Genomic DNA, 6,321 nt, shown 5'->3' with positions numbered 1-6,321 from the left:
AGAGCGGTCCTTTCAAATCCTGTGCAGACTCCGGGTGTGTCCGTGTGGGGTTGCACCGGTCACGTGCCCCTAAAGAGATGGCCTGTCACCAGGTGGGCTCATTGCTTGACAGCAAGTGCTGGCAGATAGGGTCAGCAACAGACGCAGGGACTTGGACCCAGCAGTGCCAGCACAAAGGAGGGAGCACCGGAGAGGGGACCTGCAGCTCCAAAACTGTCTAGAAACACCAAGCCTGGGGCCGTGCCTCTGCTGCAGCTCCAGGGATCCTCACACAGCAGCTTGGGGGGTGTCCAGCTGGACAGGGAGGTCTCTGGGGGCCATGCACGGGCACTAAGGGAGGCATTCGGAGTGGCGTATTAATCGATGCAAGGATGTACCTCTAACTGAGCACCTCTCACCCACGGAGGCTGCTGAAGATGATGCTTCTTCATAGGCCAGAGGGTCCTGAAGCTCGGTGTAGCCCCTCCATGCTGCAAAGAGCGATTGCATGATGGATATACCACCATAGCTACTGCCGCTCATGCTGCTAGTCAGCCCTTTGCTCCTGCCCAGGCCCTGCCTGCTATACAGTACAGCAAGTGTGGACATTCCTGGCAAGCTTTTTCTCTTCCTTTTTCTTAGTGGGCCCCTAAAGCCCCAATTAAGGGTAGGATGCAGGGTGCATTAACCAGGTCATCACCGCTACTCAGCAGAGTATTGCCACGTGAAACCTGCCACCCTCTCCCCCTGCCCCATCCCTGCCAGGGGCAAATTCAACCTCTGGTGGACATTATTCGAGTCCAAGAGGATCTCTAAAGAGGCCAATGTGGCCCTTATATCAGTAGGATGTACTGGGGGACTCTCCACCTGCCTACTGGAAGCAGGACCACGAAGCGTCATGCCCCAAATACGGCAGACAGACCTGGCACAGGACACACGCCAGCCTAGCCCCCCCGAAGCAGCAATCGTGCTAACTCTTTACAGCTACAGAGACCTCCCACTCCTTCCCCTGAGCGCACACAATCCCCCTCCTTCTCAGAGTCGTCGTCGGGATGAATATTCAGCTTTTATGCAAAACAGGCTGACAACATACGATTCTCTAGGAAGGCATCGCAGTGCTAAACGGAGCACGCAAAAGCAATAGCGATAGAGGGGAGGCAAAAATAATCCCAACTATAAACAGCAGGACCACAGAAGAAGCCTGACATATCAAGGGAGAATCCTCCAAGGATGTTTGGCGTAGTGTGGCTATTGAAGCTCTTTCAGACAGCGAAAGGCCATATGAACCAGTCAGTCTTGTAGAGCATGTCTGGCTGGGGCAAGAGGCATAAGGCAGCTCAAAGTTTGCAAATCTTGTCACCCATGGGGGTGCTTAAATGCTTAGACCCTCCTGAGACAGCTGTGGACCGGGGGGTTAGGCGTTGCCCTGCCAGCTGCAGAGTAGCTGTTGTCAGGTTTGATTGATGAAGCCCTAAGAGCCGACTCGGCGCCGGGTGAGGTTTGCAGAGTCCCTGCCCCGAGGAATTTACAGTCTAACAAGACAGGGACATAGGAGTCCTGTTTCTTAGCTCCTGGCTCTGCCTAGACAGTCGTCGTGTTTCCAAAAGAAGCCTCTGCCCCTTACATGCATCAGGGCTTTTTCTCCCAGAGGAGAACTAATTTGAGATCACATTCAGGCATTAATGCATATTTAATTGTATGAATTATGTATGTGTACTGTGATATGATGCATGTTCTTTAGGGTATAATCATTTATTTAGATTGAATTAACTCATTACATATGGCTCTGTTTGCTTATCCATTTTAATACATCGGTTTCATTTAGGCATATCTTACGAGATCTATCACATCCAGACTCGAGGGGCTTTTTTGGGGTGGGGTGGGGTTGTATTCTTCTAAACAAAACAACGGGCAGTGGCTATGCCGTGAAATATCTGCCTCCATGCCTTAAAAACACTCCTGGGAATTCTGCAGCAAGCGATGACATGATCTTGTCTGAGATCAGGAAGCAGGTCCGCTGCCCCGTTTCATTAGCAGTGAGGGCACAGAAATTTAATAAAGCCTGAACCATGGTGAGAGCATATAGAAAGCCGGTCTCTAGCCAAGGAAGACAGGGTAGTGGGACCCTTGTTTCTTCGCCCGACCCGGTGCGACGTAGAGCATCTCAGCCCAGCATCAGGAATCAACAGAGGAGACGGATTGAAACTTTACCATTCCCTTCTTCATGGGAGAGGTCAGGGGATAGAAACCAGCAGTTCCTTGCACCAGATGTTTACAAGAGTAGGTCCAGATGCTTCATAAATGATACCTCAGCATCTGGGAATACCTGCCTGTGCTAATGAGAGGAAGAGTTTATTCAACCAGAACAGAGGTTTAAGGTGACTTTGAAAGCATAAAGGTCTCTCCTTACAGAGATGGGCAGCTTTTCTAAAGGATTTTTAGAGAGGTGTCTCATGGGATTTCCCAAAGCACCATCACAAGGTAGGTGCTTAACTCCCATTCAAGCCCATAGATCAGGTAAGATTTCCTAATAAAGCTGACTAGACTAATGCAGTTCTGGTACAGTGTTAATCTGAAAGCACTTTAAACTGCTTTTTTGATAAGCAAAAGGAAGCGATCGACTGGCTAGACACACCAGAGGGCAATAAAGAAGGGGACCTGGTCAGGTGAGGTCCCGTTGATGCAGGAGCTTTCTACCCATTGCTCTGAGCAGCTCCAGAGATGGAAGATTTATGCATTGCCTTGGACTGAAAGCTGCAAACCGTGCGAGGGGATGGGGTCAGAAGTTTTGCAACAGAAGGCATCTTTACTCTTGCTTCTTCCTTGGCTTTTCTGTGACCCATGAGGAAGAAATTAGGGCACGGCCTGTTGTTTAGGACATGGCAGGGCAGTGTGTTCAGGGACAAGGGACAGGAAAATTTGTGAACCTGAGTGCCAAACAGTGGGTAGTCATAACTGGGACCACAGGGCTGGGGTGCAACTTTGGGGGCTATGACCAGGCAGTCTTTGCAGATAACCACCCATGGAAATTATGGTGTTGGACCTGAAGACTTTATCGGTGGCAGAAATTTGCCAAGGATGCCAAACTCTAAATGTCCGAGTTTTGGGGGCTTAGGCTGCCAAGTGCTTTAGGTGCTTTGAAGGTAGGATTGAAGTGCTGAAGGAGGGAGATGCTGCCCAAGTGACTTAGGCGTTCCTCCTCCCAATGATTTCAAGTGGTTTAGTGCCAAAAAGCCTTAGAGGATCTGAACCTTGGAGGTTTTTGTAAAATTTACCCTCTGCCACCATTTCGGGTGCTCTCGGAGCGAGCAAACAGAGTGGAAGTACATGCGGTGGCAGGACAACTGGCCTCAGTATCCTCAGCTAACGAATCTGCTCCGGGCGCTGGAGGGTGGTAGTCAACCCGCTCCAAGAGGTGACCCATTCTTGGAGAATGAGGGCAGCCTAGATTTTAAGAATAGCGCAGTTGCACAGCAGGGCAGAGAATAATTTGCTCATTCCCCTTCCAAAAGAGGCCAAGGATTGTCCCACTAATGGAAGGCAAGCAGTAGCCACTGCTTTCAGAGGCGAGATCTGCTCTTGAGCCCGAAACAGCATTGGGCCCTTCGTGCCTGGAGATTCGTAGAAGCGCAGAGCACGAGATGAGCTGGGATGCCCGTGTGGGCAGGGTAAGAGCCGTGCTAGGACCATCCGTAATGGCAGGGCTCAGCGCTGTGTCCCTCCGGGCTCAGCCTTGCCTGGAAACAACGGGCTCTGGCCAGTTACAGCTGATGCTCCAGCGAGACATGGGAACGGCCGGGAGCAAAAACGAGAGAGATGCCAAGTGAGTCACTCGGGGTCAAGCAGCTGCTCCATGACAGAGCCAGGAACATGATCCAAGGGTCCTGACCCCTGTCTCCAGGCCTGACGCACGAGTTTCTCCGGTCCAGCTGTGTTTAGGCACAAGAGCAGCATTTGCAGCAACAAGGCTAGATATCGCCAGTGCTAAAGCTTGTCTAACCACACCATTGGGCCAATAAAAGATATACCCGCGGAAATCCTGGCGTCTTGCACCTATGCATCACCCTGCTCCTAGAGTTCGAGAGGCCACTTGCTGTCCCAGGAGAGGTGCTCCATGTGGTTGCTGCTCCCTCCCTCCCCATCTCCTTAGGAAATAATGGCTTGTGGGCCTTCATCCTCTGATTTCTGGATGCTCAGCCAAACGCCACGGAGAGCAGCAGCCTGTGTGCGCTCGAGGCAGTGCTGACCGCTCTCTAGCAATGAGGACTCGTGGGGCCGGAGCGGAAACTGGCCACCTTCCTGTTCTGCATCCCGCTACGTTGCAGCAGTCAGCGTTGTGTACACAGCTGCACGCGTGACAGCACCGCTTCATCTGCGCAGCACACGCCACCTGCCAGCGGCTCGGCCTGGGCTGAGTGGGGATGGAGATCCATTCGAGAGGCAACTCGCCGCTCTCCTGACACGTATTCCTGTCTTTGCACTGAAGTTGTGGCGCCGGATGCAGACAAGCACCGTTTAGCAGAACCGCAGGCAGTCCTCTTTGAGTGCTGCCTTTGGGCACACACGCGTGGTCTTCAGGGGAACTGTAGTTTTCAGGTTGTTTTATTATGCAGTGGGGGGTGGGTTTGTAATTCCCTTTGGGATTTAGGAAGACTGAGTGTTTCACTTCATTAGTTCCTGCGTGTCTTTGTTCCAGCTGGGATTAATGGAAGCGAGGTAGCTGGGGGATGCTATCAAAGAAGTAGTAGTGTGGTAAACAAGCAGAAGAAAGGCGAGATCAAAAAGTCGCTCTAAGCAGGAGATAGTTAGGTCTAACCCTGACTTGACTTGGTGAGCACGTGCTGGGGTATAGGGTGGGACCTGGATTTGCAATTTAACAGGTGAAACTTGAGCATTTGGGGTGGGATCTTGCAGAAGTGCCCAGCGCTAGCCTCCCCCTGCGCCAGCAGTAAAAGTCCCGCTGACTTCACTTTGGGAAACGCCCATCAATGAGTGGCTTGATCTTCAAACTGCCTTGTACCTTCCACTCCGACAGCATCAGGCCCAGAGCAAACGTGCTCAGGTATCAGTGCCCAATTTGGGGCTCTTTTTCCTTGCTCCTGCCCGTGGCCCTCTGCCCGTGCAGTGTCGGAGTTGCGGGTGGAGCGAAATAAGCTTCTTGTCTCTTGCATCTCTGAGTTTGCTTGTGCCTAGCAATCTCCAGACCAACGTGGTTCTAATTATTTGGAAATCTTTCGCTTCCTATTGCCGGCTCTTTCAGCAGAGCTTCTGCCCATCTGATTGCAATTTGTTTGGATGAATTCACTTCTGTGTGGCTTTTGAACTGGCTGCAAAGCAGCGTTCCAGAGGCTGGGAGCTTCCCGGAGTACTGGTGGGGTGGGATCTGGACGTGGGAGCCTGCCACGGGGCCTGCGGGGATCCAAAGGTGCAATGCAGGGCTGGCACAGCCTTTGCAGAGCCATCGGCTGTTTCCAGGATGCTCATTGCATTAAAAAGTTGCCATCAAGAAGCACCCCAGAATCTCATATCCCCTCTCCCCGGCTCTGCTCACCCACTGGGGTGTCTTCCCTTATGTTTCACATCTTTCTTTTGCAGATTTATACATTTCCAAGGCTGGAAGGGACTGCTCTGTCATTTAGTCTGATCTGCCAGCCCTGGGGTGAGCCCACTAAAAGCTTGCAGCTACAACACGTCCCAGAAGGAACCGGGTCCTGCTATGCCAAAGTCCAGAGAGGCGAACCCCCCACCGCGGCAGCCTATTTTGGTGGTGATCACTCTCACATTTTGTAGGCCTCTTTTAAGGTCCTTTATTCCTCGTTTGACTTTGTCTGGCTTCTCCGGCTGCTGGTCTTGGCTCTGCTTTTCTCTGCTATGTGCAAGAGGCTGTCAGAGGTGGTGCATGCTCAGTGTTTGAGAACGTGTCCATCTTGGCTTTCAAATCGGTGTGACGCAGCGTGGCAGCACTGGGAAGGGACTGGATGCTAGTAACTGGGAGAGGATTATTTTTTTTTTTTTAAGTTAAGGAAAGTTGTCAAGGTTGCAGATGCGTTCCTTGTCCAATGGCCTTATTTGCTAGGAAAACCAGGCAGTCATTCAAGCAAGCAGGCTGCGAGGGGTGTCTCTGGGTGGCAGTGGCTGCGGATGTGCTGTCCAAGAGAGGCAAAATATGAAGTGTGAAATCATATTTGGCACAGATTGGGCCCCACTCCTTCAAGGAACTCGGGGGAGTCTCCATGGACCCCTCTGTCCTGCTGGGGTAATTTGGTGTTGAGATGAGAGATGTACCCCATGCAAATGTTGGCAGTGTCCTCAAACCTGCCATGCTGATCCAGCCACAAGCAC

The sequence above is a fragment of the Alligator sinensis genome, unplaced genomic scaffold, assembly GCF_000455745.1.
Source record: "Alligator sinensis unplaced genomic scaffold, ASM45574v1 scaffold469_1, whole genome shotgun sequence".
NCBI classification, from domain to species: Eukaryota; Metazoa; Chordata; order Crocodylia; family Alligatoridae; genus Alligator; species Alligator sinensis.
This window is presented reverse-complemented; position numbering follows the sequence as displayed.